Source organism: Hippopotamus amphibius, chromosome 10, assembly GCF_030028045.1.
Source record: "Hippopotamus amphibius kiboko isolate mHipAmp2 chromosome 10, mHipAmp2.hap2, whole genome shotgun sequence".
Classification (NCBI taxonomy): domain Eukaryota; kingdom Metazoa; phylum Chordata; class Mammalia; order Artiodactyla; family Hippopotamidae; genus Hippopotamus; species Hippopotamus amphibius.
This window is the reverse complement of record NC_080195.1, coordinates 49,321,625-49,335,968: the sequence shown is the minus strand read 5'-3', so window position 1 is coordinate 49,335,968 and position 14,344 is coordinate 49,321,625. Positions and strand designations below refer to the sequence as shown.

At 36.4% G+C, this 14,344-nt stretch overlaps 1 protein-coding gene across 5 annotated transcripts in view; it reads left to right on the top strand.

Annotated features, from left to right (window-relative positions):
- The window catches only part of SEC22A (SEC22 homolog A, vesicle trafficking protein), a 68,891-nt gene that overhangs the window by 28,814 nt on the left and 25,733 nt on the right, over positions 1-14,344 (top strand). The gene's annotated exons all lie outside the window — the stretch shown is intronic.

Here is a 14,344-nt window from a genome sequence, read left to right as displayed (position 1 = left end):
TTTGAAATAATGACTAGTGTCCTATGAAAATAGCAATACTCTTGGATGAAAAGTATGCTTACAAAGAAAAGTCAGGCACCTTACCTTAGACCTTGTATGCTTGATCTGTAAGATTGATGTTTGTGGTTGAAGATGGATTTCATGCCCTGTGGTGTTTACAGTGTATATAATGGTTGTGTTTTCATAGGGCTATTGAAGTGCACATTAAACCCCAGCGCCTTTACTTTAGATGAGTGCTTTTGGCCCCTCTGTAAATAACACTGTTAAAATCCAGTTGTACATAGTGGACAGCTGACTGAACATAATCACCACAATGCAGCTAGGGTAGTGTTGCAGCTACAATTGTGTGGGGTTTTTTTGTTTTAGTTTTGGTCTCGTCTCAAGTTTGTATAAAATATGAATGTTTCCCAAATAAACTATGAATGTTTTCTGTATAATATATGAATGTTTCTGAGAAGAAACTCTAAATAGTGAAGAGGTTAACCTGTTGAAAGGATACCAAATAATGGTTTAACTGGACAACCTTAAAAATTAGTATAGAGAACAATCCTTTGTTATAGTTTAGAGATTCATCAAGAATGAAAGAATATTACATAGTCAGATTATGACATTCTTGTCTATTTTATTCTTTCTGTCTGGTTACAATTTTTTTTTTAAATTCAATAAAAATGCATCTTAAACAGAAAAAAAAAGTGGATTTAAAAAAAAACAAGATTCAAAGATACAGACAGATTGAAAATAAAAGGAAGAAAAAAGATATATAATACAAACAGCAACCAAAAGAGCACTGGAGTGGCTACTTTGATATCAGACAAAATGGACTTTAAGACAAAATTCCTACTAGAGACAACGGACATTTTATAATGATAAAAGAATCATGTATAATATGTCATCTGCAAAGAGTGACAATTTTACTTCTTCTTTTCCAGTTTGGATTCCTTTTATTTCTTTTTCTTCTCTGATTGCTGTGGCTAAAACTTCTAAAACTATATTGAATAATGGTGAGAGTGGACACCCTTGTCTTGTTCCTGTTCTTAGAGGGAATTCTTTCAGTTTTTCCCCATTGAGAACGATGTTGGCTTTTGGTTTCTCATATATGCCTTTTATTATGTTGAGGTAATTTCCTTCTATGCCCATTTTCTGGAGAGCTTTTATCATAAATGGATGTTGAACTTTGTCAAAAGCTTTTTCTGCATCTATTGAGATGATCATATGGTTTTTATCCTTCAATTTGTTGATATGATGTATCATGTTGAGTGATTTGCATATATTGAAGAATCCTTGCATCCCAGGGATAAACCCCACTTGATCATGGTGTATGATTTTTTTAATGTGCTGTTGGATTCTGCTAGCTAGTATTTTGTTGAGGATTTTTGCATCTATGTTCATCAGTGATATTGGTCTGTAATTTTTCTTTTTTTGTGACATCTTTGCCTGGTTTTGGTATCAGGGTGATGGTGGCCTCGTAGAATGAGTTTGGGAGTGTTCCGCCTTCTGCAATATTTTGGAAGAGTTTGAGAAGGATAGGTGTTAGCTCTTCTCTAAATGTTTGATAGAATTCACCCGTGAATCCATCTGGTCCTGGACTTTTGTTTGTTGGTAGATTTTTAATCACTGCCTCAATTTCCATACTTGTGATTGGTCTGTTCATGGTTTCTATTTCTTTCTGGTTCAGTTTTGGAAGATGGTATTTTTCTAAGAATTTATCCATTTCTTCCAGGTTATCCAGTTTATTGGCATATAATTGCTTGTAGTAGTCTCTCATGATCTTTTGTATTTCTGAGGTGTCCGTTGTTACTTCTCCTTTTTCATTTCTAATTCTGTTGATTTGCATCTTCTCCCTTTTTTTCATGATGAGTCTGGCTAATGGTTTATCAATTTTGTTTATCTTCTCAAAGAACCAGCTTTTAAGTTGTATTAATTTTTGCTATTGTTTCCTTCCTTTTTCATTTATTTCTGATCTGATCTTTATGATTTCTTTCCTTCTGCTCACTTGGGGGTTTCTTTGTTCTTCTTTTTCTAATTGTTTTAGGTGTAAGGTTAGGTTGTTTATTTGATATTTTTCTTGTTTCTTGAGGGAGGACTGTATTGCTATAAGCTTCCCTCTTAGAACTGCTTTTGCTGTGTCCCATAGGTTCTGGGTTGTTGTGTTTCCACTGTCATTTGTTTCTAGATATTCTTTGATGTCCTCTTTGATTTCTTTAGTGATTTCTTGGTTGTTTAATAGTGAATTGTTTAGCCTCCATGTGTTTGTATTTTTTGCAGTTTTTTTCCTGTAATTGATATCTAGTCTCATGGCGTTGTGGTCTGAGAAGATGCTTGATATGATTTCAGTTTTCTTGAATTTGCTGAGGTTTGATTTGTGACCCAAGATGTGATCTCTCCTGGAAAATGTCCCATGTGCACTTGAGAAGAAAGTGTATTCTGTAGTTTTTGGATGGAATGTCCTATAAATATAGAAATATACATATAGAAATATAATATAGAAAACCCTAAAGACTCTACCAGAAAACTACTAGCACTAATTGATGAGTTTAGTAAAGTAGCAGGATAGAAAATTAATGCACAGAAATCTCTTGCATTCCTATACACTAACAACAAAAAAGCAGAAAGAGAAATTAAGGAAATTCTGCCATTCACCACTGCAACAAAAGGAATAAAATACCTAGGAATAAACCTGCCTAAGGAGGCAAAAGATCTGTATGCAGAAAACTTTAAGACATTGATGTAAGAAATCAAAGACGACACAAACAGATGGAGGGACATACCATGTTCCTGGATTGGAAGAATCAACATTGTGAAAATGTCTGTACTACCCAAAGCAATTTACAGATTCAGTGCAATCCCGATCAAATTACCAATGGCATTTTTCACAGAACTAGAGCAAGAAATCTTACGATCTGTATGGAAACGCAAAAGACCCCGAATAGCCAAAGCAATCTTGAGAAGGAAAAATGGAGTTGGTGGAATCAGGCTTCCTGACTTCAAACTATACTACAAGGCCATGGTGATCAAGACAGTATGGTACTGGCACAAAAATAGAAAGGAAGATCAATGGAATAGAATAGAGAACTCAGAAGTAAGCCCAAACACATATGGGCACCTTATCTTTGACAAAGAAGGCACGAATATACAATGGAAAAAATACAGCCTCTTCAATAAGTGGTGCTGGGAAGATTGGACAGCAACATGTAAAAGAATGAAATTAGAACACTTCCTAACACCATACACAAAAATAAACTCCAAATGGATTAAAGACCTACATGTAAGGCCAGACACTATAAAACTCCTAGAGGAAAACATAGGCAGAACACTCTGACATCCATCAAAGCAAGATCCTTTTGGACCTACCTCCTAGAATCATGGAAATAAAATCAAGAATAAACAAGTGGGACCTCATGAAACTTAAAAGCTTTTGCACAGTGAAAGAAACCATAAACAAGACTAGAAGGCAACCCTCACAATGGGAAAAAATAGTTGCCTATGAAACAACGGACAAAGGATTAACCTCCAAAATATACAAGCAGCTCATGCAGCTTAACATCAAAAAAGCAAATAACCCAATCCACAAATGGGCGAAAGACCTAAATAGACATTTCTCCAAAGTAGGCATACAGATGGCCAACAAACACATGAAAAGATGCTCAACATCACCAATTATCAGAGAAATGCAAGTCAAAGCCACAATGAGGTATCACCTCACACCGATCAGAATGGCCATCATCACAAAATCTGGAAACAACAAATGTTGGAGAGGGTGTGGAGAAAAGGGAACTCTCCTGCACTGTTGGTGGGAATGTAAGTTGGTACAGCCACTATGGAAAACAATTTGGAGGTTCCTTAAAAAACTACAAATAGAACTACCATATGATCCAGTAATCCCACCTCTGGGCATATACCCAAAGAAAACCATAATCCCCAAAGAAACTTGTACCATAATGTTTATTGCAGCACTATTTACAATAGCCAGGACATGGAAGCAACCGAAATGCCCATCAACAAATGAATGGGTACAGAAGATGTGGCATATATACACAATGGAATACTACTCAGCTATAAAAAGGGATGAGATGGAGCTATATGTCATGAGGTGGATAGAACTACAATCTGTCATACAGAGTGAAGTAAGTCAGAAAGAGAAAGACAAATATTGTATGCTAACTCACATATACGGAATCTAAAAATGGTACTGATGAACTCAGTGACAAGAACAAGGACGCAGATACAGAGAATGGACTGGAGAACTCGAGGTATGGGAGGGGGCGGGGGGTGAAGGGGAAACTGAGACGAAGTGAGAGAGTAGCACAGACGTATATATACTACCAACTGTAAAATAGTTAGTCAGTGGGAAGTTGTTGTATAACAAAGGGAGTCCAACTCGAGGATGGAAGATGCCTTAGAGGACTGGGGTGGGGAGGGTGGGGGGAACTCGAGGCGGGGGGAGTCAAGGAAGGGAGGGAATATGGGGATATGTGTATAAAAACAGATGATTGAACTTGGTGTACCCCCCAAAAAATAAAAAATAAATAAAAAAAATTAAGCAAAAATGATATACAGCACAGGGAATCATGGCCATTATTTTGTAATAACTTTTAATGGAACATAATCTATTAAAATACTGAATCACTCTGCTGTACAATCTGAAACTAATATAATATCATAAATAAACCATACGTCAATTTTTAAAAAAAGACCCAACAAAGTATTTTGAGCTCACTGCAGCACTGTTAGTATCTGCAAAATACTGGAAACAACCTAATCATCCGCAAGTAGGAAAACAGTTGAATAAACTATGGTACGTCCACACAATGGAGTACTGAAAAGAATGAGGAAAATCTCTACAACCTGAGTGGTGGAATTTCTAGGACATATTGTTAAGTGAAAAAAACAAAAGAGTAATAAGTGACACCTTTTATACTGATGAACACAGTGGCAGGACAAGAATAAAGACGAAGGCATAGAAAACGGACTTGAGGACATGTGGGGGGAGGGGAAGCTAGGACAAAGTGACAGAGTAGCATTGACATACATCCACTACCAAATGTAAAATAGATGGCTAGTGGGAAGCTGCTGCATAACACAGGGAGGTCAGCTTGTTGTTTGGTGATGGCCTATAGCGGTGGGATAAGGAGGAGGGGAGGGAGGCTTAAAAAAGGAGGGGATATGGAGATATATGTGTAAATACAGCTGACTCGCTTTGTTGTACAGCAGAAACTGGCACAACATTGTAAAGCAATTATACTCCAATAAAGATCGAGAGAAAAATACATTTTTTTAAATGACAAAAAAAAAAAAAAAAAAAGCTTTTGCACAGCGAAAGAAACCATAAACAAGACAAGAAGACAACTCTCACAATTGGAGAAAATACTTGCCAACGAAGCAACTGACAAAGGATTAATCTCCAAAATATACAAGCAGCTCATGCAGCTTAATACCAAAAAGACAAATAACCTGATACACAAATGGGCAGAAGACCCAAATGGACATTTTTCCACAGAAGACATACAGATGGCCAACAAATACATGAAAAGATGCTCAACGTCACTAATCATTAGAGAAATGCAAGTCAAAGCCACAATGAGGTATCACCTCACACTGGTCAGAATGGCCATCATCAAAAAATCTAGAAACAATCAATGTTGGAGAGGGTGTGGAGAAAAGGTAACTCTCCTGCACTGTTGGTGGGAATGTAAGTTGGTACAGCTTCTATGGAAAACAGTTTGGAGGTTCCTTAAAAAACTAAAAATAGAATACCATATGATCCAGTAATCCCACTCCTGGGCACATACCCAGAGAAAACTGTAATCCAAAAAGAAACGTGTACCATAATATTAATTGCAGCACTATTTACAATAGCCAGGACATGGAAGCAACCTAAATGCCCAGCAACAGGTTAATGGATAAAGAAGATGTGGCACATATATATAATGGAATATTACTCAGCCATAAAAAGGAATGAAATGGAGCTATATGTAATGAGGTGGATAGACCTAGAGTCTGTCATACAGAGTGAAGTAAGCCAGAAAGAGAAAAACAAATACTGTAAGCTAACTCCTATATATGGAATCTAAAAAAAAAAAAAAAAAATGGTGCTGATGAACCCAGTGATAGGGAAAGAATAAGGATGCAGTTGCAGAGAATGGACTGCAGGACACTGGGTTGGGGGGCGAAGGGGAAGCTGGGACGAAGTGAGAGAGTAGCATAGACATATATACACTACCAACTGTAAAATAGATAGCTAGTGGGAAGTTGCTGTATAACAAAGGGAGATCGACTCCATGATGGGTGATGCCTTAGAGGGCCAGGTCAGGGAGGGTGGGAGGGAGTCGCAGGAGGGAGGGGATTTGGGGATATATGTATAAATACAGCTGATTCACTGTGGTGTACCTCAAAAGCTGGTATAAGAGTGTAAAGCAATTATATTCCAATAAAGAGCTTAAAAAAGAAAGAAAAGAAAAATGAAGGGGTTATTGCTTTGAAGACTTCCAGTAATGATGGAATAAATAATTCAGACCAGTAGTCCCGCTAAATACGTGTAGAAAAGCTAAATGGAATGTATATATTGTATAGAATATATAGGTCTAATATAATATAGAATTTAATCTAAAATATAATCTTCCTGAAGCCTTTGGAGATCCAACAGGATTACTAAGAATTACTAGGATACAGCGGAGAATGGAGGCTCAGGGGGATGAGCCCAATGTTTGGAGCTACTTTTCCTTTTCGGCTTTTACCAGTCCTGGAGGGAACTGCTGACAGCCTCTCAGGATTTGGGAGACAGGGATTAGACAGCAAAGCCCACCAAAGTGGTGAACCTCATAAGCAGCGCTTCAGCTTTGAGTTATAGCTTTGTATGTTTGCACTCTAGGAATATGGGTAGACAGGAATACTAAGTTGACAGCCTTTTTTGAGGACTGCAGCTTAGTTTTGAATCGCATTGGTCTCTAAAATTGGATTGAGCTGATTACACAGTGATTTGCTCCAAAGATCCTGGCAGAAGCAAACAAATTTCCTGGAAGAAATAGTCTCACAAGCTTCAAATTGTGTCTGCAACAAGATTTTGAAAACAGAATGGCAAACACTGATAAATAACCAGGCTCCTGAAGGGACTAGACTGTGTGAATGCAAACCATTAGAAACATAACGTGTGTGCACGCACATGTTCTCAGGAACCGTGGAAGCCAGAAGGCAACTTAATGATATCTTCTAAAGGGTAAAAGAAAATAACTGCAAATGTAGAATTCTGTGCTTAACAGAAATATCCTGAAAGAATGAAGTGGCAAGAATGTAAATTCTTGCATTGTTCCTGATTTTGATCTTACCAGGGAAAGCTCAGTCTTAAACAGTTAAATATAATATGATGTTAACTTAGGGTTTATATTGATGCCTTTTTACCAGGTTGAAAAAATTCCCTTATATTCCCAATTTGATGAGTGGTTTTTATCAGGAACTGAAGTTGCATTCTGTCAAATGCTTTGTCTGCATTTTTTGGTTTGCATTTATTGAGATGATTGTATGATTTTTCTTTTTAAAGTCTTTATGTGGTAGATTACATTGATAGCTTTTCAAACATTAAATCAACCTTGCAGTTCTGTGATAAACCCCACTGGGTCATGATGTATTATCATCCTGTTTATATATTGTCAGATCCAATTTGCTGAAATTTTGTTAAGATATTATATCTGTATTCATGAGGGAATTGGTTGTAGTCTTCCTCTTTTGTGATATTTTTTTGTCTGGTTTTGCTATCAGGAAAGAACTGGCCTCATAGAATAAATTGGGTGGTATTCCCTCTACTTCAAAATTTGAGAAATGTTTCTGTAGAAGTTTTATTTTTTCTTCAAGTGTTTGGTAAGTGAAGCCTTTCGAGCTTCTGGTTTTCTTTGTTTTTAACTACAAATCAGTTTCTTTGGTGAATATAGGGTTATTCAAGTTACCTACTTTTTCTTGAGTGAGTTTTAGTAGTTTGTTTCTTTTAAGGATTCTGTCCATTTCACCGAAGTTATTGAATTTTTTGGCATAAAGTTTGGCATCAGTCTTACTAGAGTTTATAATTTTTATTGATTTTCTTAAGAACCAGCCTTTGCTTTCTTTAACTTTTTATTGTTTTTGTTTTCTGTTTCATGCTTTATGTTCTAATATTTATTACTTCCTATCTTTTGCTTCCTTAGGGTTTAGTTGTTTTCTTTTTCTAGCTTATTAAGGTAGAAGTTGAGGTCATTTATTTCAGAATTTTCTTTTCTAACACAGGCATTTAGTACTATGTATTTCCTTCTAAATATTGCTTTAGCTAGATTTCATACATTTAAATGTATTGTGTTTTTCACTTTCATTCTGTTCAGAATGCTTTTTAATTTCCCTTTTGATTTCTTTTGTGATTCATGGATTTGTTCGGAATGTATTACATAGTTTTAAATATTTAGAGATTTTCCAGATGTCTTTCTATTATTGATTGCAAATTTAATTTCTTTGTGTCCAGATACCAAATTTTGTATGACTTTAATCCTTTTAGATTTATTGAGACTTGTTTTATTCCCTCAGAGTATAGTCTGTCTTAGTCATTTTTCTGTGTTCATTTGAAAAGAATGTGTATTCAGCTGATATTGGGTAGATGATCACCCAGTATCAGTATCAATGGTCAGTATCATTTAGACCAAGTTGGTTGATGATATTCAAGTCTTTTATATCTTTCTGATTTTTTGTCTACTTCTATTAATTATTGAGAAAGCGGTGTTGAAATTTCTGACTATATTTGTGAATTTGTGTTTTTCTCCTTTTAGGTCTATTGTTTTTATCTTGTACATTTTAAATCCTGTTAAATATTTAGGATTCTCTTGGTGCATGCACTTCTTTGTCACTTTTAATTTACTCTCTTTATACCTAGTAATATTCTTAGCTCTTCAGTCTGTTTCTTAATATACACATGTTATCTTCCTTTTTTAAAATTAGTGTTGGAATGGTATGTCTCTAACTATCTTTTTTCTTTTAACATTTTGGTGCTTTATATATATATTTTTACATTTATTCTATTGAAGTATAGTTGATATACAATGTTGTGTTAATTTACTGTACAGCAAAGTGATTGAGTTATACATATATATATTCTTTTTCGTATTCTTTTCCATTAAGGTTTATCACAGGATGTTGAATATCGTTCCTTGTGCTATACAGTAGGACATTGTTGTTTATCCATTCTATATACAATAGTTTGCATGTACTAATACCAGACTCCCAGTCCATCCCTCCCCTACCCTCCTTCCACCTTGGCTTCCACAAGTCTGTTCTCTATGTCTGTGGGTCTCTTTCCATTTTGTAGATATGTTCATTTGTGTCATATTTTAGATTTCGCATATAAGTGATATCGTATGGTATTTGTCTTTCTCTTTCTGATTTACTTCGCTTAGTATGATAATCTTTAGGTCTATCCATGCTGCTGTAAGTGGCATTATTTCATTCTTTTTTATAGCTGAGTAATATTCCATTGTATATATGTACCACATATTCTTTATCTATTCATCTGTCAGTAGACATTTAGGTTGCTTCCATGTCTTGGCTGTTGTCAGTAATGCTGCTGTGAACTTTGGGGTGCATGTATCTTTTCAAATTATAGTTTTGTCTGGATATATGCCCAGGAATGGGATTGCTGGATCATATGGCAACTTTATTTTTAGTTTTCTGAGGAACCTCCATCCATACTGTTCTCCATAGTGGCTGCACCAATTTACATTCCCACCAATAGTGTAGGAGGATTCCCTTTTCTCCATACCCTTTCCAGCATTTATTATTTGTAGACTTTTTAATAATGGCCATTCTGACCTGTCTGAAGTGGTAACTTGTAGTTTTGATTTGCAATTCTCTAATAATTAGTGATGTTGAGCATCTTTTCACGTGCCTGTTGACCATCTGTATGTCTTCTTTGGAGAAATGTCTACTTAGGTCTTCTCTCTGTTTTTTGATTGGGTTGTTTGTTTTTTTGTTATTGAGTTGTATGAGCTGTTTGTATATTTTGGAAGTTAAGCCTTTGTTGGTTGCATCATTTGCAAATATTTTCTCCCAGTGCATAGGTTGTCTATTCATTTTGTTTACGGTTTCCTTTGTTGTACAAAAGCTTGTAAGTTTGATTAGGTCTCATTTGTTTATTTTTGCTTTTATTTCTGTTGCCTTGTAAGACTACTGTGTGTTTATATTTAAAGAAGTTTCTTTTAGGTATCATGTAGTTGGGTCTTTGGGGAAAAAAAATCCAGTTTGACAATAGCTGCCTTTTTATTTAGGTATTTAGATCATTTATATTTAATGTGATTATTGATATGGTTAGGTTTAAATCCACCATCTTGGCTATTTGTTTTCTTTTTGACCTTTCTGATTTTGATCACTTTTCTTTTGTCCTGCCTCTTTTCATATTGTTACTTTTGATCTATTTACTGTTCTTTGTTGGCTTATTGTATCTCCTTGTTTCATTTATTTTTATGGTTGCTTTGGGGTTTACAGTATATATCTGATATTTTGTGGTAAGTCCATGATTAACAAGCAAGCCAAGAGCTAGTTCTCAAAATAGGAAACGATGTTTGCCGAAGGGCCATGTCATTGCTTCAGAACACCTGGAGCCTCTTTTATGATTCTTCTTTCCAGGTTTGCTACAGGCTCAAAATATCATCCCTCTTTTCTACAGATATTTTGAGCACCATTGGATCCATGGATCATAAGTGCTGAGTGGCAGAATGTCCTGTATTGAAGTCTGGATCCTTCTGTTGCTTTGGGCCCTCCTGAGTCATTGTCATTTAGTAAATATGTTGGAGCATCATACCCAAATCTAGAAAGGCATGTTAAGCAGTATGTTTTCTTAGTGGTATGGGTTGAAAGGTGCAACTTGATCTTTACTTTCAGTGTACTCTAGACCTTTAACCAACTGAAACTTGACTGAGGTGGTAGACTTTTATAATTTTGTGATTCTTTTTCACCCTCTGGCATATATGTGTCATCCCAAGGTATCCAACCTAAGACATATATGTTAGATATATTCTTCAGGTCCTATCAGCATGAGATCATCAATAAAGTAGATTAATACAGTGTTCTATGAGGTGTTAAGATGTTAGTTCCTCTGTAAGCCAAGAGTTAGCAAACTTCTTTTGTAAAAGGCTGGGTAGTAAAGCTTTTACAGGCCACATGGTCTCTCTTTCAACTACTCAACACTTCTGGTATAATATGGAAACAACCATATACAATATGTAAAAGAATAGGTGAAGCTGTGTTGCAGTAAAACTTTATTTACAAAAATAGGTGCTAGGCTGGATTTGGCCTGTGGATCATGCCAACCCCTGCTATAGACTAATCAGTGGCACATGGTTGATATAACCTAGTGGCAGTATGGTAGATGTACAGATATCTCTATTGAGTAAAAGCAAAATGCTTCTGATTTTCTCTGTTTGTTAGGCTAGAGAAAAAAGTGTTCAAAAATTAGTACCTGTGTGCTAGGGAATTAATTGATTTTTTCCATATGAAGACTACATCTGGAAAAGCATGTGCATTTGGAACCTACAGTAATCTGTTGTCATCCTCTAAGATGCACCTATTTGGAAGACAAGCTGGAGACTTTAAAAGGAGTATAATAGGAATCACCATCCATGCATCTTTTTAAACAAGCCTTGGATGGTGGCACTGATCTCTGCATTTACTCTAGGGATTAATATTTTGATGATATTTGTGTTGGGGAAGCTCCAGGACTTCCACTGGCCTTTCCTTCTCAAATAATTTTAATTCCATAGGTCTGGCAGTTGCTAAGAATATATGTCCATTAACATACATACTCAGGATCCAGGAGAAATACCTTAATTTGGGTAGGGTCCAACTTGACCTACTAGGAGGCAGACTCTATTAGAAACTCCTTGTATTTGTTGACTTCCATAAGTCTCCACTCTGATCCGTAGACAGCAGTGGTATATCTTGGATCACCAAATAGGAGATACTTGGAAAATGGGATTTGTTATTGTTTTAAGAAGATAGAAAAGTCTTAAGAAAGAGAATTTTTTGAAGTAATTCACAATTAGAAATTATTTTAATATTAACTTTGTTTATAAATTTATTTATTTATGGCTGTGTTGGGTCTTTGTTGCTGTGCTCTGGCTTTCTCTAGTGGCTGCAAGCGGGGACTACTCTTTGTTGCGGTGTGCGTGATTCTTGTTGCAGTGGCTTCTCTTGTTGCGAAACACGGGCTCTAGGTGCGTGGGCTTCAGTAATTGTGGCACACAGGCTCATTAGTTGTGGCTTGCGGGCTCTAGAGCACAGGCTTAGTAGTTGTGGCGCACGGGCTTAGCTGCTCCACAGCATGTGGGATCTTCCTGGACTAGGGCTTGAACCCATGTCCCCTGCATTGGCAGGCGGGTTCTTAACCACTGTGCCACCAGGGAAGTCCCTTAATATTAACATAGATTTGCTTTTAACTCAGACCGTGCCTGCATAATATTTTCTGTAGTCTCCCGGTTTAAATATGCTTTCCTGTTTCACAATTTTCTTTCCTAAATAAATTTGCTTTGGAATCTGGTTAATAGTTATTTGAGAAACATTATTTTGCAGGCCTTTTTCTCTATTATAGTATCTTACTTTTGATTTACTTTTTTTTGTATTTCTTGACTTTTTTTTTTTTTCCTCTTCCTAACCTTGTGTCCTGTCTCTCCACAGTCTGGCATGAATCTTTTTATTTTTCTTTTTTTTGCCATATTATTATTTTCCGAAGTCTGCAGATGTTCTGCTGGGGTCAGTATGTTAAATACTATGTTCTACTTTTACTTGTTTTCTTCTTTTAAACATTTTATTATAGAAAAATTTAAACATGTATCAAGTAAATAGAATATTATAATTAACACTTTTATGTACTCGTCACCCAACTATAATAACTATATCAACATTTTGACATTCTTGTTTCATCTATACCTCCACTCACTCCCCACTCATCCAGTTGATAATTTCTACAGTTCTTTCTTTTTCTTTTTGAATTAATTTTTAATACAATTTATAAAGGTTACTTTACATTCACAGTTATTACAAAATATTGGCTGTTTTCCCCATATTGTGTAATACATTGTTGAGTCTGTCTTACACCCAGTAGTTTGTACCTCCCATAGTTCTTTCTTTTTTAAGGGAAATTTGCACATGTTGAAATGCGTAAATATTTGCTATATGGTTTCAAGAAATGGATGCAGTTGTGTAAACCAACTCTGTTTCAAAATATAGATTTTACTATTATTCAGGTATGGCAAGGCCAACAGATTAGGAGGCAACAGCTGTTGAAAAGATAGTTTGTTATGCTCACGGATCTCAAGAGAAGGAAGGACACCACCAGCAGCCACATGGGGAAGTGCCAGTTAGGGCCAGGAAGCAAAGGAGCAGGAGGGAAAGGGCAAGAGTCATTACTGTGATTTCCCCAGGAAGGAACTAGGGAGGCAGAATAAGCAGGTTTAGGATTGGCTACTTTGAACACTTTTGGTGAGCTGTGGGACATAGGGCTGTCTCTGTCTGACGCCTGACCCTGTGGTGATTCAGGCAGGGGAATAGTGGCCCTGAGTGTGAGAACCCCATAGAGCAGGTAGTTAGACGTGTTGGCTCCGAATTAGGGGTTTGCTTATGAAAGTCACTCTTGCAGGCGAGTTGTTTGCTATCTCTAGGAATTAGATAGCCCTGGGAGTGGCAGTCCTCTGATGACAGGAAGGACCCAAGATGTCAAAGCATCAAAAATAGAGAGTAAAACACCATGATTAGTACATGCCCCTATCACAGTGTAGATCATTTCCATTTCCCCAGAAAGTTCCTTTGTGTCCCTTCTCGGTCTCCAGAACCTTATGTGAACAAGATTATGTAATGTAATTTTTGTGTTCAGCTTTGTTTGCTCAACACAATGTGATATGTGTGTGTTGCTTGTCTCCATAGTTTGTTTTTCTTTATTGCTGAGTAGTAGTCACTGTATGAACATACCAGTTTGTTTATCCAGTGTGGATAAACATTGGACATCAGCTTGTTTCCAGTTTTTGGTTATTGTATATAAACCTGTTACAAACATTCATCTTTTGTTGTCATATGTTTTCATTTCTCTTGAGTAAGTATTAGGAGTGGAGTTGCTAGGTCAAGGGTTAGGTGCATTTATTTTTTTAATAAATTTATTTTTATTTATTTATTTTTGGGTGCATTGGGTCTTTGTTGTGCGCAGGCTTTCTCTAGTTACGGCGAGCAGGGGCTACTCTTCGTTGCAGTACACAGACTTCTCATTGTGTGGCTTCTCTTGTTGTGGCACACGGGCTTAGTTGCTCCATGGCATGTAGGATATTCCCAGCTCCAGGCTTGAACCCATGTCCCC